General features: G+C 40.5%; 1 protein-coding gene across 3 annotated transcripts in view; it reads left to right on the forward strand.

Moving 5' to 3' along the window:
* Positions 1-17,871, forward strand: part of AGAP2 (ArfGAP with GTPase domain, ankyrin repeat and PH domain 2) — a 178,683-nt gene that overhangs the window by 80,985 nt on the left and 79,827 nt on the right. The window lies entirely within an intron of this gene.

Here is a 17,871-nt window from a genome sequence, read left to right on the forward strand (position 1 = left end):
TACCATTCCCAGAATTCCAGCTACTGGGGGATTCTGTGTGTCATAATTCAATTCAGGCAACAGGTTGGTGTACTATTTTCACAAAGAGTTGCGGTAGTAGAAACATAGGGTTCCTTCCCATTGTTCATCATGATTCCTTTGTAGAGCCTCTGGAGAACCTCTTACCTGATCCTCTATTAGATTTCCCATAGAAGATCCCACTGTTTCTCTGAGAAAGAAATTCTGGGTAGCCCAGCCTTGTTGCCAAGGTGATAGTAGATCATGGCCACCAATAAATGTGTCTACTCACTTTGGGAAAACGTTGAGGTTAGAAGGGATCTTTTGCTCCCGGCTGAATGCTACTGCGACTGAATCAGCCTGAGGCTTTCAAATGACCACCGTCTCATCTCCCCCCGCAAGAAACGGGAGAAAATATTACTAGCACCTTTTATGTGAATATGTAGATGATGTGAAGGATTCTTTCCCAAGATTGTATGGAGACAATCTGTATTGGACAAGCACATGTAGCAGGGGGTCATCTCAGGCTCCTCCTCACCCCCAGTTTGGAATGGGTGTGTGGGGTACAAAGGATGGAGTGAAGTCCTGGATAATTTCAGGAGCAAATCCCAGGGCTCCGGTTTAAGCAAACCAGCTTCTATTTCTTTCAAACCAGAGTTGATCCTTTTCTAAAGGATACGATCTTCTCTTTTTCAAAATCTTCCCCTTGTCAGATAATCTGGAGCCATCTAGGATCCGGTTCTGCTCCTTAGAGTTCTATCAAGGATGAATTTCACTAACAAGCTGTTTCTTGAATTCTTTACCATTGCCAAACAGATTCAAATTTTGCCAAGGCAGAAGTGGCAAGCACAATATGGAGTCTATTTCTGCAGCAAATTGTTCTCTTGCTTGTTGAGTTGAACCAAATGATGATGATGATGATTACTACAAGTTGCTTCAGGAGAATTGTGTGAGAAAATGAGATGGGGTGTGAGGTGTATATAACATAAATCTATAGAGATGATAATGACATTGTGATGCCAAAAAGTGTTTGACTGTCAATAAAAACCAAGTACCAGGTTTACTGTTTTAACCGGGGAGAAATTATTGGCATTCCACTTAATTAACAAGCAAATAAAAGAATTTAAATATATAAATATCAATGATGATGCACTGTTGTTCGGCAATAGATGTTTCCAGTGGAAACATATGAGTCTTCTGTATGATTATATGGGCATTAAAATCTGTATGGAACTTGATTTAAAATTTGACAGCCTCTCAGAGGTGTGCTCTGCTTTCTTTTTAGTCAGGAAACATACAGTTTTTCATAGTTGTGAAGCTCAGTGTACATTGTGCCATTCCTTTTCCTGCTGCTCTTTCATTCATTTGGCTAAGCAAGAGACAGCACGCTTTCTAGACTGAAAGTCCCAGATTCTGTGTCCAGCATTTCCGAGTAGAGAAATTGAATACCTGAAGATATGAAGACGACCTCTTAAGTTCCCCGAGAGTTTCTCCTTGTCAGAGTAGATTATACTAGATAGAGACATTCCTGGTGGATAGCAGCTTCCTGCATGCGTGTTTTTTGATCGGTTTAAAACTGAAACACAGAACAAAATCTGCTATGAAAAAAATGAAGGTGGGTAGTCCTTGGGTTACGAGCACAATGGAGCCCAAAATTTACTCTGCTAAGCGAAGCATTGGTTAAGTGAGTTTTGCCCCATTTTAGGACTCTTCTTGCCACAGTTGTTAAGTGAATCGTTGCATTTGTTAAGTGAGCAACACAGTTGTTAAGAGAATCTGACGTTGCTTATCAGAAGGTCCCAAAAGCTGATCCTGTGACCCCTGGACATCATAAATATGAACCAGTTGTCACGCTTCTGAGTTTTGATTATGTGACCATGGGGATGCTGCAAAGATTGTAAGCGTGAAAATTGGTCATCACTCAGTCACGTTTTTCAGTGCCGTTGTAACTTCAAACAGTTACTAAATGAACTGTTGTAAGTCGAGGACTACTGTATTTGCAGGTAATATAAGGAAGATATTTGCATCCATTAATGTGTCATTTTCCCTTATTAAAGAGCAAGAGTAGGATTTCAATTCCCTTGGACTGCATTTTGGACTTCAGTTTGTATTAGCTCTGGCAAGCATGGGCGGTGACAGTGGAATTTAGAAATGGTAATGCAAAACATCTGGAGGGAACAGGTTAGCTTTCGAAGTATAATTCTGAAAATCACCACATTAACATCTAACATTTCTAGCAACTGATGACTAGAAGGACTGTGCTAAGTGATCCAAGTTTTTATATGTGGCATATTCTGTTAGACTACTACCTAGTTCCCCGAGGTGTGTTTCCCCATAATTCCCAACCAGAATGGCCAATTAGCTTGGAATTGTGGGCACTGAAGTTTAGTTATCTGGTGGATAGCCATTTGAGTCCTTGGTGTTGTTTTAGAATCCTTCCTTAAACTGGTAACTCGGTTTTTAATAACTTGCAGAAAGCCAATAGAGTGCAGGTAGGCCAAATTTCTTGGGCAGGGAGGGGCATGGAGAAAAGAGCTGCCTACAAACCTCCACCTCATTTTCCTTCATGAAAGTTGGAGGGTCCGAAGTAATTTCTCCCAAGATGTCTGGTTGTGGTGGGCTGAAATTGGGTGGAGATGATGTCCCTGCAGGTGCTCCGAGGCTACCTTCGAAGGACTCTAAAGGTCAAGTTTGGCACATTGAATTGCACTTAGAAACTAATACTGAGACAGCTCAGGGCTTGCAGGAAGGGGTATACTATGCTCATGGTGGTATCTATCCACCAACAAATGGGCTTCTGCATTCTTTATTTATTTTTTATTTGGTTTGTCAATTGCTTACAAGATAAACATAGTTATGAATACATGGATACATATAAGAAAAATAAAAGAAACAATAGGACAGGGACGGTAGGCACGTTGGTGCGTTTATGCACGCCCCCTACAGACCTCTTAGGAAAGGGGTGAGGTCAATAGTAGACAGTCTAAGGTTAAAGTTTTTGGGGTTTGGGGAAGAAACCACAGAGTCAGGTAGAGTATTCCAGACATTGACCACTCTGTTGCTGAAGTCGTATTTCCTGCAATCAAGTTTGGTGCGATTAACCTTGAGTTTGTATCTATTGATTACTCTTGTATTGTTATGGTTGAAGCTGAAGTATTCATTGACAGGTAGGACATTGCAATGTATGATTTTATATACTATACTTAGATCGGACCGCAGGCGGCGTAGTTCTAGGTTTTCTAGGTCTAGAATTTCAAATCTGGTGGCATAAGGTATTCTGCAACGAGTAGAGGAGTGGAGAACTCTTCTTGTGAAATATTTCTGGACTTTCTCAACTGTGTTAATATCAGATATGTAATGTGGGTTCCAGACTGATGAGCTGTATTCGAGTATTGGTCTAGCAAATGTTTTGTATGCTCTTGTTAGTAGTGTAATATTACCAGAGAAAAAGCTATGTAAGATTAGGTTAACAATTCTTAATGCCTTTTGGGCTATGTAGTTACAGTGGGCTCTAGCACTTAGATCATTAGAGATGAGTACTCTAAGATCCTTGACAGAGCTTGGATCATCAACAAGATCTTGACTATTCAGCTTGTATTTTATTTTCTGATTTTTTTTGCCAATATGTAAGATAGAGCATTTATTTGTTGAGATTTGAAGTTGCCATTTGTTTGACCACTCTGATACATAGTCGAGGTCTTTTTGAAGGTAGCAGTATTGTCAGTGGTGTTGAATAGCTTTACATCATCAGCGAAGAGAACGCAGTTGCTCTTAATATGATCACAGAGGTCATTTATGTAGAGCATGAAGAGAGTTGGTCCTAGAACACTGCCTTGGGGGACATCACTGTTGACAGGTACAGAATTTGATAGGACGCTCCCAATTTTGACCATTTGTTGTCTGTTTGACAAGGAATGCTTCTATCCAGTTATGCAGGTGTCCAGAGATACCATAAGATTTTAGTTTTAGGAGTAGTTTGTCGTGTACCACTGAATCAAAGGCTTTACAGAAGTCTATGTAGATTGCGTCTATTGCTTTGCCCTGATCGAGTTGTGTAGTCCATATGTTTTTGCAGTGTAAGAGTTGCAGATTGCAGGATAGTTTTTTCTGAAACCAAATTGTTTATTAGAGAGCAGGTTGTTTGTCTCTAAGTGGAGGGTAATAGATTGGTTAATAATTGATTCCATGACTTTACAGGTGATGCAGCATGAAGAGATTGGTCTGTAATTTTCAGCTAGGCTGGGGTCTTCGTTTTTGAAGATGGGGATGACCGTGGCTTGTGACCATAGGTATGGCAAGGAGCTGGTCTGAAAGATTTTTCAAAGATTATGCTTAGAGGTTTGGCTATGGCAGTGGGTAGCTTTTGAAGTAGGCACATATTCCATCCAGTCCAATAGATAGAGATGATTTTAGATTGCGTAGTGCTTTTCAACATTGTCTTCTGTAAAATCGATATGTATTAGATCATTGTAGTTGTCTGTGGTTCGACTAGGAAATACTGGGCATGATCCATTGCTGTTTACAAATACTGAGCCAAAGAATGTGTTAAAGAGGTTGGCTTTAATGGTGTCATCATTGCAGTCTTTACCATTAGGTCCTTTCAGGGGTGGGATGGACCTTGAGTCTTTTAGTTTGTTCTTTACAAAATTGTAGAAAGCGCGGGTGGAATTGGTGCGTAGAAGGTTTTCCTCTTGTTTAATGTGAAAATTGGTGCATTCAGTCTTTATCTGGTGGCATAAATTTTTATATCGGCTTTTGAAGTTGGCAACGTGACCAGATTTGTTTTTCCGCCAAAATGATTTCTTTTTGGATTGAAGCTTCCTTATAGTTATGGGTAATCTTTTTTTTCTGGTTTTTGGTGTTGTTATTGGTACATATAGTTTGATGACTCTTTTGACTTCAAGTAAAAATATGTTGTAATGGTTTTCAACAGTATTGCATCCAGTGAATAGAAATTTCCAATCAAGGGGTGAGAGATCGTTGTCTATAAGATCATAGTTGCCTTTTTTGAAGTTATAATTGGGAATCACATCATTGTGTTGATTTTTGTGTGGACGCATGTTGAGACAAAAGTCAATCATGCTGTGCTCACTGTTGGAAAAGAGTTCTTTAATTAGTATTCATTTCGTAAATTGAATTCAAACTATTGCAGAAGATGAGATCGAGGCAGTTGTTAAGTCTAGTATTGTTGGTTACTAGTTGTTCCAGTCCCAGGTTTGTTACAGCATTGTAGAAGGTTGCATGTATGGGTTCAGTTTTACATTCATTTAGGGTCCAGTTAATGTGAGGTAGACTGAAATCACCAAGAAAGATAAAAATGTGTGGGCAGGATGTTGCCCATGTTAGTAGTGAATTTAGCTTGTTTACATGTTCGATGTCATAATCAGGGGCTCTGTAACATAGTAAGAATCGAAATGTGATATTTAAGGACAGTTCACAGACAATGGTCTCAGGAAGAGCAAGCTCTTGGATAACTTGGATGTTTTTTAGATGTAAGGGCTTTTTATAGAAGATAGCAACACCACCTCCTCTACGGATTTCATGATCTGATCGGTAAACATGATAGTCTCTTACTGTGGTAATGGAGTTAGGGAGAGATGCATTGAGCCATGTTTCACAGACAAATATGATGTTGAATTTAGTCATATTTCGTAAGAGGAGAAATTCAGGTATTTTATTTACAAGGCTTCTTGCATTGAGTAGCTTGCATTTAAGGCCAGTTGTAGTTTCCAGCAAGAAGCATTTAATATTATTTGGCAATTAACATACACAAGGCTAGTTCAGTATCCATTGAAAGAAAATATGGTTTTGTAAAAATTAATAACAATATAACAGGTCAAAGTGGGAATTTGGTTTTTAAAATGTGTTTCATTCTAATGTAAATCGTTTTCCAAAACTCAGCTTTACAACTGTCAGCCTCCCAAGTAGACCAGACAGGAAACATGACAAGATAAGCTAATTCTACTTTAATATAAGGCTACAATTAGCAGAATCTTTCAAGCTGAAAGTACAGATCCCCCACTGTCTCTTTTTACTACTTGATTAGTTGGCGCAGAGCCTTTCTATGTTCTTTTCTCCGCCTGGTTACTCACTTGTGGGCACCTCTTCCTTTTATCTAATCACCCTCTGGCCAGCATCTCTCCCCTCCAAACCATGATCATTCTCACATTCCATTACAACATTGCTACCACATCTTTGGAGGGAGGAATCCAACCTGCTCATTTCACTATTTAGTTCCTCCCTGCTTCTAGACACCTCTAGCCTGGCCTAATAAAGTTGGGTGTCATCAGCATATTGATTTTCCTCAGTGATGTCATATACTGTGAATGTTAAACAGCAAGGGAGAAAAGAGCAAACCTTACGTTAGTCCATAAGTGAGTTAACCACTTGACCTACGCCACCCCCACACTCCTAATTCTTCACCATTGACTAGAACTGCCCATTGAAGAGAGAGTAGAACCAAGTTATACAGTGGAGGTAGTCCATGACCTAAGACCACAATTTAGCCCCAAATTTCTGTTGTTAAGTGAGACCTTGGCTCAGTGAGTTTTGCCCCATTTTACGACCTTTCTTGCCACAGCTGTTAAGTGAATCACTGCAGCTGATCAATTAGTAACCCAGTTGTGAAATGAGTCTTGCTTTCCCATTGACTTTGCCGGTGAGAAGATTGCAAAAGATTTTGGGGCACAGCAACAGTCATCAATATGAACCAGTTGCCAATCTGAATTTAGATCACGGGGATGCTTCAAAGGTTGTAACTGCGAAAAATGGTCACAAGTCACTTTTTTTTTCAATGCTGTTGTAATTTTGAATGGTCACTAAATGAACTTTTGTGAGTCGAGGACTGCCTGTAACAGCAAAAACAGCGAAACAAAACTGCGGGCATGAACAAATAATAAACATAGACCCCAGTCTCCAAGTCCTAAAAGTGGCCAGAATATTAACATGGTTGATGGTGTCGAAGGTTGCTGAGAGATCTAAAATGGCTGTTTTCATTCATACCACGACAAACAACCATCCACTGACTCCACCAATGCTGCCTCCGTTCCATGCCCAGTTCTGAAAAGAATCCAGATAACCTGCTTCCTCTTGGGCGCCTTACTGGCTAGTTGTCTACCCCCTGTGGTCTCAGTAACCTTCCTTAAGAGAGGTTAGAGATTTTGCCATCTATTTCAAATGAATAGAAATCCAGAGAGAGCCTCTTAAGAAGAAATTTCTTAAGAAGAGAGTGAATTACAGCCTCTTTCAAGTATTCCAGCACTTCCTCCTCTCTTTACTCAGGACCATTTTTTTGGCCCAACTTCTCACACACCAAAGATGGGTATTCAGCAGGTTCTGACCAGTTCTGAAGAACCGATAGTGGAAATTTTGAGTAGTTCGGAGAACCGGCAAATACCACCTCTGACTGGCCCCGCCCCCATCTATTCTCTGCCTCCTGAGTCCCAGCTGATCGGCTGGGTCTTCTTTGGTTGCCCTGCACTGGAGGACGGAGCTGGAAAGCAGGTTAGTGGGGTGGGGAGGGAATGGGGATTTTGCAGTAACCTTCCCCTTCCATGCCCACCATGCCACGCCCACAGAACCGGTAGTAAAAAAAATTGAATCCCACCACTGTCACACACCCTCTGGACCACTAGAAGTGCTAGAATAGGCAAGGATCACAAGTGACTAGGGACAAATGACAGAGCAAATTCATCATTTGCCATCATCAGCCATGGCAAGACATTGCCCCACTCTCTTTCTCTCTCATACCTTCTGCCTTCAAAAAAAAACCACCAAAAACCTAGATTATGGGATGGGCAGTTCCTGGCTCTGTATATATTTAGATTTGCTTCTGGGTTTGTTCTTGTTGTAGGAGGGATGGAGGGGTAGAGACAGAGGAGCTGCTACTCCAATTGCTCTCTGAAGGGAGATGTTAATTGAATTGGAAAGTTGGATTAAAGGGTATATTGTAAGAAAGAGAATTACTTCTCTCCTCTGATGAACTAAGGCAACTGCACTGGCAGCATGAAACCTCACTGCACTTATAGTCCTGCCAAGGAAGAAAGTAAAGTGATCATGTTTGTCCAAAAAAAATGCAAAATCTATCACAAATTATAAGTTGCCCTTTATTAACAACTCAAAAGTCACACACACACACAAAAAAAGCTTTCGGGGTCTTCATCTCTCCTAATCAGGTAAGAAGAGATTGATGAAATTTGCATGATCAAAATACTATTCTACCCAGACATCTTTCCAAAAAAGAAGTAGAGATTTTGTGAATGTTCATAATATACAGCAATTCTGTCCCAGGATGGGGATGTTGATGGAAAATGATGATCCTGCTCTTAAATCAGGCCTGGGCAACCTTTGTTGTCCAGTTTGGTTCTATAATTTCCAAAGGTTCTTGACATTAGCCAAGCCTTACAAGAGTTGATATCTAAAAAAACATTGAAAGGACATATGGTTGCCTCTCCCTCTTGGACGGGATCATTTATCTCTGATTTGGCGCTTTTTTTTTTTTGACAACACAGAACTTCTATCAACTCGGAGATAATGGAGAAATGGCAGGGTGATGTCAGAATGCAGGTAATCCTCGACTTACAACAGTTCCTTTAGTGACCGTTCAAAGTCTCAATGGCACTGAAAAAAAGTGACTCAAAGACCATTGTTCACACTTATGACTGTTGCATCACCCCCATGGTCATGTGATTTACAATTGGATGCTTGACAACTGACTCCTGTTTATGACGGTTGCGGTGTCCTGGCGTCATCTGATCACTTTTTATGACCTTCTGACAAGCAAAGTCAATGGGGAAACCAGATTCACTTAACCATGTTACTAACTTAACAGCTGCAGCGATTCACCTAACAAATGTGGCCAGAAATGTCGTAAAATGGGGCAAAATTCATTAAACAAATTTCTCATTTAGCAACATAACTTTTGGGCTCAATTGTGGTTGTAATTCATGGACTACCTGTACTGAGCAATTTCTTGATGGAGGAAAGAATTTGGGATGCTCTTCTATAATGATATTTGTGATGTTTAAGTAATATTTAAACATGGTCAAAAAGTTGTTCCTGTCATTGAAACCCTAGACTGTAACTTGTAGGTCTATGATGGCAGGTGAGTTTGCCTACTACGTACTTACAAATTTTCAGCAGCCTCAGTGAATTATACTTCCTGAGGTTCTTTAGAGAAAACAAAATTGGCAGAAGAGATAAGCTGTGATTAAAAATTGCTTGTGAAAGTAAGGGAGTAGAATTCCATTGGAAATTCTCATTATTCTATTGTAATGAAACCAAGTCGTGACCCCTACCTTTCTGACCTTGAAACATATTGAAAACTTGGCACATCTCCTGGGGCCTGGCTTAGTATGGTCATGTGGTCTGACCATACTTTCAGTCTGTTTTTTGTTTTTTGTTTGTCTCTAGTAACGTTAGAGAGAAGTTGGTGGTTGTTCCTTCCAAGTGATGCTAACTGTTGGGATTTATTACTGTTTTTATAGGTTTTATGTATGTCAAACTGATCAGAGTCTTGTGGAGCTTGGGAAGCCTAGATATCTAATAAATAACAATAGATGGAAAACTGATAGTCTTACTACTTCCCATATGTTTCTTGTAGGTTTTGAAACTCTCCAGAAATTTATTTTATATATCTTATTAAAAAAAAAAAACAAGTTCTGATATTTTGGGTACGGTCTCTGTATTTGACAGCCCATTCTAGCAAAATGTATAAACCCAATTTTAGCAAGAGCAACTCCTCCTGTGCAAATCTTGGAGAAAATTACCTTGTCTTTTAATCTTTCCATTAGACAGCTTTTAGAATAATTGATAGTCGGTTGAGGGAGAAAAAAAGGCTAACCACAACCCAAGTTATTGGCATGTAACTCACCCAACACAATGCAGTTTCCCACCCAAGCATTCAGGTCTATCAAGTGTCTGTTAAGGTGCCTCCTTCCCATTTTTTTTTTTTTTTTTGCATCCTGCAAGAGGTAGAAGCAAGAGGTCCACAGCTTCCAGGGAATTACCTTCAGCTTGGTGAACTGATTGTATGGGTCTTTGAGGTGTTTTCCTTGATGAAGACTACAATTTACCAGGAGTCCTGGTGGATCAGAGATTAAAGTGCAGTATTGCACCAAACTCTGCCTGCAGCTGGGAGTTTGATCCTGATGGGCTCAAGATTGACTCAGCCTTCCATCCCTCCAAGGTTGGTAAAATGAGGACCCAGGTTGTTAGGGGAAACATGCTGACATTGGGAACGGCCCAGAGCATGCTATAAAGCACTATGGAGAGAGATCTGTAAAGCACTATGGAGAGGTCTTAAGCGCTATTGCTATTTAAGTTGTTCAATATGGTCCCCTTCCCATGCTTTTTCTACATATGAATATTGTAAATGCAAATAAAAGAAATTACATTTCTGAGAATTGTATATTTTTGCATTCCTCGTTTTGTATACACATCACAAGGATTTAAGAGGAATAGTCAACTGAAGTGCAAAAGAGCCTATAGGGCCATTACTAGCCAAGCTGGGATTAATCATGGTGCTAGAATATTGCAGCCAGATTCATCCCAGAGCTGTGCAGCTGCTGGGAATTTCATGGAAATTGTGAGCTGAAGTATCGAGCCTGCCTTTGTGATGAAAAGTCACTGTCCAAATACTTGCTGTTTTAGGAAAGGAGCCACAATTTTTCAGCTGCTGTTTCTTGTTTTTGCTTTAAATATGTCAGCCTAGGGACAGTTTCTCTTGTCAGGGCAGCCAATTCTTTCTGAAGCTTTCATCCCAGAGAAGCTTTTTAGGATTAATGGATGCTGTTAAAGCCACAGACAATGATCTGGGTGCATCATTTCTTGTATAAGAATCACTGAGCCATTTACCAAGATTGACCATGATCATTAAAAATTTGTCTCATATGTTTCCTGCCTCATTTCATTTAGAGAAAAACTGAGGCACGGACTCAAGACAGTCTTTGCCATTTTTTCCTGAAGGTCATCTGGAGGTCATCTAGAAAGTAAAGAGTACAACCAAGCAACCTTGCTTCTACCCATTTCTTTCTTGGAGAGCTGAGGTGACCCGTATCTGTTTCTTCTTAACCCTATGCTAGCTGGAGAATTCTGGGAGTTGAAGCCCACAAGTCTTAAAGTTTCCAAGTTTGGAAACCTCTGCCTAGTAGTTCTTTTGTAAAAATAACAGGTTCTGAAATAAAGACCCTGAAGATTCTGGTGTTGGGAAAGATTGAAGGCAAAAGGAGAAGGGAATGGTTAGATAATGTCATTGACGATATATTGAATATAAATTTGGGCAAACTCCAGGAGTTGGTAGAGGACAGAAGGGCCTGGCATGCTACGTGGTCCATGCGGTTGTAAAGAATTGGACACAACTTAGTGACTGAACAAGAACAACAACAATAATATAACCTAGTGATTTTTAGATGTATTGGGATGCAGCTTCTAGAATTCATGGGCATCAGGCTGAGGATTCTGAAAATTGTAAACCATGAGGTATGAGCTGAAGTAGAATGTAATTCATCAGGCTCATATGTGAAATGGGTTAGTCTTTACTAGGTTGACTATCAGGCTTCCTTTCTGTGATTGTTGTGCTTGTGACTCTAAAGAAAAGAAATTGCAATCAGATTAACTGTTTTGTGCCAGGTTTAGGAAATGGTAGCTTTCATAACAGTTCATTAGATCCCTTCTTGCAACAGTCTACAGTGGTTGTTGGGAGAGTGTGAGGTCATTAAAGTACTTCTGATGGCCCAGACCTCAACTTATTCTTTGGTGGTGATGTCATTGAATGGACCTATATATGGAGAAGGTTGAGTGTGGGTTTCATCAAATGAGTAGACTTTTCTGAATGAACATGGAAGACTTTTTAAGTATTTCCCACTTCAAACTACTGTTTTCTAGCCACGCAGTCAGAGAAGGCTTCAAGAAAAAAAAAAAGCTCACATGGTGAAGTAATATGCTACTTTTATTGATCCTTCTTCTCTTGTGTGGAAGAAGGTGGCCAGTATTTGATGGCCAAGAGATAGCCACTTTTCATTAAAAGGCTGTTCTCCACTTATGTTTCTTAATAATTCCAGTTTTTAAATCATTTTCATCTACTATAAATGCCTATATCTATGTTGCAAAATCATAGCAAGTTTGAAGGTTAATTATTATGGGCTTTCTCAAGAAATCCAAGCGTCGGTTATTTTCAGGAATTTGGTTCAAAGGCTAAAACACTTTGCAGTTGAAATCCCTAATCCTCCTGCTTTCCAATAACTGGCAGATTTTACATTCCCAGGATTAAATATGTATGGCAAGAGAATAGCTGTTAAGCAGTCAACTCTTGTGCAGGTTTACTTGGATGTACAGAAAGCCTTATTTTTTTTCCCAGTTATATGATCTTCTCGAAATCTGTACATAATTTAAATAGTTTCCCAGTAATAAAGCAGTTTTGCTGTTTGATTAGTTGTACTGTGGGACTCATCAAAACAAAATCTGCTTTATCCATGAAAACAATGGGGAAGTTGTTTCAACACAATGCATGTTCTACCAATTGTGCAGTTTACTAGCTGCAACTCCTGTACCAAAACACATTATTTCCGTAATCTATCTTGGAATCTGCCTCCTTAAATGGTAAAGTAATATGTGAGTTTTTGTCCTTTCCAAAATGAGAATTATAAAAACTACGTTTATCTTATTTTCTATAAAAGGATAAAAACTTGGAGTAACTGACTGACCCATAACAATGGTTTATCATGTTATAATATAGCCGGATACTTAGCTGTAACATACAATGATTTCATTTAGGTGGGTGATGCAGAAGATGGTAGGTAGCCACAGGTGAGTCAACAGATGATAATAGCAAAGCTCAGCAACTAGAAAATCTTGGAGCAAAACTGACCCTGTACAGTATTCTGTCCTGCTTTCTCTCTTCTTGCATTTGCAAAATAGGAGATAACAGAGAAAATGCTTTCTAGAGCCATTAAAAATGCTGGAAACAGTTCCTGGCAAGTCTAATGGGTGAAGCTTTTGTTGTTGCTGGAGTTGTTGTTCACTTTCTAAATTAGCCTTCTCTGGAATATAATTGTTGACCAGGGAGCTGGACTTTGGATCAGTTGTGTGCCTGAAAAGCACGTTTCAGACTGATTTTTATTTAATTGTACAGCTAAATGCAACCCTTTATTAATTTTTTCAATTGTTATACAGAAGTCTATAATCCTGTTTCTGTTGAGTTGATAATTGGCTATTAGTTTATTTTTTGCATCGATGCACCATGTCAGTTTTTTTTCCCTCCAGGAACAGTGCAATACAAATTAATAATTATAATATGAAAACGTGCATCAAAATCTACTTTCATTTATTTTTCATTTAGAATGCTTTTAATCCCACTTTTTCTTTTTTTCTTTTTTACAAAAATCGAAGTAGCCAACAACAATCAGTGCAAGACAAAGTCATATTTAGTGTGGAGAGGAGGCCTTTCTCACTCAGAAATCCTGGAGGTATTAAATTTGGGAAATGTGAAAGGAGGGAGAATAGTTACATGCAGATAATAGTTGCACGTGTGTTGCTTTGAACCTGGAAACTCTGAGTGAACTCTTTTTCCTTTATGAAAAGTTTCCAGTAGGCTGTAGTACTATTTTATAACAATAATAACAATAATAATAGCAATAACAACCATAAACTGAGAATACAGTATATCTCAAGTAGTGAAGTAACTCTTTTGAGACCTGCCTCAGGAGGTATGAGTCCTTCAGGATAGACCAAGTAGGAATAGACTCTGACATCTGATTAGAACAATACTTTACAGGTAATCCTTGGTTAAAGATGGCAAATGGGACTGGGATTTTTGTCACCAAGCAACACAATCATAAAGCATGACATATAACTGCATTGCTTAGCTACAGCAGTTGCAGCACTTTCATTTGGTATTGTGATAGCAAGTACTGCAACATGGTTAAGCATGACATGACATGATCACCATTTGGGACTTCCCGCTGGTTTCCCCATTGACTGTGCATGACCAGCAGTGAAGGCCACAAATGATGATCATGTGACTGGGAAATGCTGTGGCATTGTAATGGTGACTTGGTTGCCAAACCTCAAGAACATCTCCCATGACTACGGGGACATTGTGATGGCTGGAATTTTGGTCAGAAATATTAGTCATTCAGCACTTCACCTGAATGGGTGGTTGGTAAGTAAGGACCACTTGTACTGCTATAGGTTGTAGTAACAGAATCTTGAAAGAGTGATGTGAGCTTTTCTTCTTAGGGAGGAGTTTTGTCTTATATTTCTCACGCTTTTCTGTTCCCTGGGCTTAAAGGTTCTTTAGGCAACTGTTGTCTCTGCCTCTTTCCTCCAAAATTATCACCTTGACTTGGTTTGGAAGAAGATATTGACTCTTGACTTCTGTTAAGGAATAAGCTATATCCTTTGATGTCCAAGGAATCTCATGAAAATATATTTGTCTTGTAGATCAGACTATGTTTTTAAACTGATGGTGATTTGTATAGGGTTTAGTTTCTTCAGAGCTGAAATTTGCAAGTAACTCTAGAATGGTTTCTCCTTTATAAAAAAGAAAAACCACCAGGGCTTGAAAGTATGATCTTCTTGCTTGTAAGTAGTTCATATGCCCCCTCTATGTCCCATTTCAACAATTAAATCTCCGGCAAATTATTGCTATTGTTTCCAGTGGAGTTTGTTAATGGCCCAATTCGGCTACATTTATCTGACAGTTTTATTGGCAAATTACATCATGTAGCATTGATTCCGTTTCTGAGAGATGAAAGCAGTAAATCATAACTAGAACTTAAAACAAGCTCAAGATGTGGATGTGACTTTGGTTACCGAAGTTAGACTCTGGTCTTCATGATGGCAAAAGAAAAAAAAGTAGGCTAGGGAAGTCATGAAAGTAGCATGTAGTTCAGCCGCATTCCTGGCTTTAGACAGTAGCAGATTCAATTTCACCAATTGTAGATAGTGAAACAACCGCTTAAACCATAAGACAAGAGGGATCTTATTTGTATGGTCCTTTGTATTCTCTGAGCCTGGTGGTTTTCTTGCAGATGTTTCATTACCCAAACTAGGTAACATCACGGTGATGTTACCTAGTTTGGGTAGTGAAACGTCTGCAAGAAAACCACCAAGCTAAGAGAGCATTTCAACCCTGAGCTACAAATATTCTCCTTTATTGAGCTTATTTGTGAATTCCAAAGCTTTGCATTCACCACAGTTCCAGTGGCTTCTTCCTACTAATCTCTGCTTCTTCCTACTAAGTAGCAGCAGCGAAATAAAATACGTGGAGATGTGAGTATGCCCCTTGCAGAAACCAGGGTTCCTTTTAGGCTTAGGTGGGTAGATCTGTTAATTGCATATACAAGCACATCGACTGTGTACCTATAAGTGGAAAGAGCTAATCAAAGGCCTATGCGCTCGCAAATGCTTTGTCAGGAGAAGGTTGAATTCTCCAAGACGTAATGTTCACATCCTGTAATTGCAATGTGAATATCAAATCATTTCCACATCCCCATTAAAGTCCTGGGGCGTTTCTGAACAGAATCCATTCGGTATTCAGAGCATCACAGAACGGAGGGAAATGTCTGTGAGGGCCTCTGTGGTTAGCCCCACATGCAGGGAGAATGGCTCCATTTATCAGCAGTGTGCCAGCTGTACTTTCAAAGGAGATGCATTCTGTATTCTGCTAGGAGATGATTTTATAGCTGTTGTGGGATGGCCAATGTGGCAGTCTGGTAGAGCAAAACAGATACGGAAAGGATGCCCTATCTATGAAGTTGGGTGGTAATCTCTGTGGTCAGTCAGGGAGATTGCACCCTGGAAAACGGTGTTCCATCAAAACCGGTTTGTGCTGTCCAGCCAGTGTATGGGAATTGGATAGTTAGTTAGCAATTGTGAGCTGTCCCCTTAAGGGAATGCATCATGGTAAATGTAGTTAAGGTATCATGGGAAATGTAGTCCATGTCACGTGACCACATCTGTAATCCTGATTGGTCACTAAATTGACCCTCAGTGGGTTGGGGGAGGTTTCTTCACTCTTGCCTGAACTCATGGACTCGTGGTAGCTGCTCTACCTCTACCGCTACGAGATGGGAGGAAAGGGATAAGGAGATAACCATCTTTTTACCTACAAGACAGATATGCAAAGGATTGGACATTAAGAAGAACTTCATCACAAATGTGAGTTATGAGGATACCTGATGAACCAATAATAAAGACTTTGTATGAATGTTTTGTTGAGTTTATCTGTCTGCATCTGTACAGAAGACAAAATCAGTACAGAATATAGAACACTTCCTAAAAAAAAACATAAATAAATGCTGGGCGGGGAGGGGGAGCAAACAGATGTTAAGAATCTCAAAGAACAGTGGGAAGAGCAGAAATGATAAAGGACTTGCGGTATGCCTAGAAATACCTTTATTTTTTTGTCATGGTCTAGGCCTGTGATGGCGAACCTATGGCATGTGTGCCACAGGTGGCACATAGAGCCATTTGTGCGAGCACGCAAGCCCCAGCCAAATGTACCTCCACTGCACATGTGCGTGCCTCCCAGCTGCTCTTCAGCCTGTTTGAGGCCTTTTCTGGCCTCCCAGAGGCTCGAGGGAAGCCTCTGCAGCCTTTGGAAGCTGAAAAACAGGCCCGTTTTGTCACTTCCAGTATTTGGAGGCCGAAAAACGGGCCCGTTTTTTTGGCCTCCAAAGGCTGCAGAGGCTTCCCTCGAGCCAAGGCCTCAAACGAGCTGAAAAGCAGCTGGGAGGCGCACACAGTGCAGGTAAGGGGGAGGTGGGGAAGAAGGGTGTTGCGCGCGCATGTGCCGGGGGGGGCGGGATGCATTGCATTATGGGTGCCGGCACATGCACGCTCACACTATCATGCGCACATACGTTTTTGGCACACCGCAACAAAAAGGTTCGCCATCACTAGTCTGTGCATTTAAAGCAGCCCAAATTTCAACTGAGATGAAGGAGTGTCAATATGCTCAGCAAGCAGGATGTATAAGAAAACCATACATATGGACCAATTGTAGTTTCAGAGTTTAAAAACTCTGCCCCATCTGTCATGTAGTTCAGGGGTCCCCAACCGCCGGTCCCGCGGACGTGCCGGCGCATGCGGAAAAAGCCTTACCGGGCCGCTGGTTGCTGGCCGCCGCCATCTTTTTGGTAAAAAGTGCTTCCGGTAAGCTTTTCCTCAAAAAAAGATGGCGGCGCCAGCGCTTCGGTGAGCTTTTCCGGGTAGAAAGCCATTTCTACCCGAAAAAGCTCACCGAGCGCTGGCGCCGCCATCTTTTGACAAAAGTGCTTCCGTGACGCCACCGGGAGCACTTTTTCGTCAAAAAAAGATGGTGGCGCCCAGTTGATGCTGGTACCGGGCCGCGGCGCCCAGCTGATGCCGGAACCGGGCCGCGGCGTCGAAAAGGTTGGGGATCCCTGATGTAGCTGACTGTGTGCTGACCATGCTTTGCAGGGAAAGGCTGTTCTGGGTATTTTGGAAGATGACGGTGGAGAGTTTGAAACTGTCTGCTTTTCAAATAACTTTTCCACGATCATTGTGTGCACCTGCTAAACATTGAGTTTTGTGCTTCCAAACTGGAATTACCTTTTCTGTGAAGGAGCCAGTTGGCTCCCAGTGTCCTTATATATAGAAATGTGGGAAGGTTCCTTGGACATCTTTAAATCTCTGGGTTATGTAAGATGTAGAGTTGTAATTGCAGGAATATTCCAATCTCGGATGGCAAACCTCAGATAAAGAATGTTTACAAGCAAATACAACTCAGGCAAACAAAGTCACTAATCTAAAGGAGGATTAGAGAGAGGAAGTAAACATATGTTAGACTTTAACTAGAGATAATTAATTGTGTTAATTACTATTATGCTAAACAGTAACGAAAGTTAAGCA

The sequence above is a fragment of the Notechis scutatus genome, chromosome 2 (assembly GCF_049901735.1).
Source record: "Notechis scutatus isolate UNSWTSFEM ecotype Mainland chromosome 2, rNotScu1.2, whole genome shotgun sequence".
Taxonomy (NCBI): Eukaryota; Metazoa; Chordata; class Lepidosauria; order Squamata; family Elapidae; genus Notechis; species Notechis scutatus.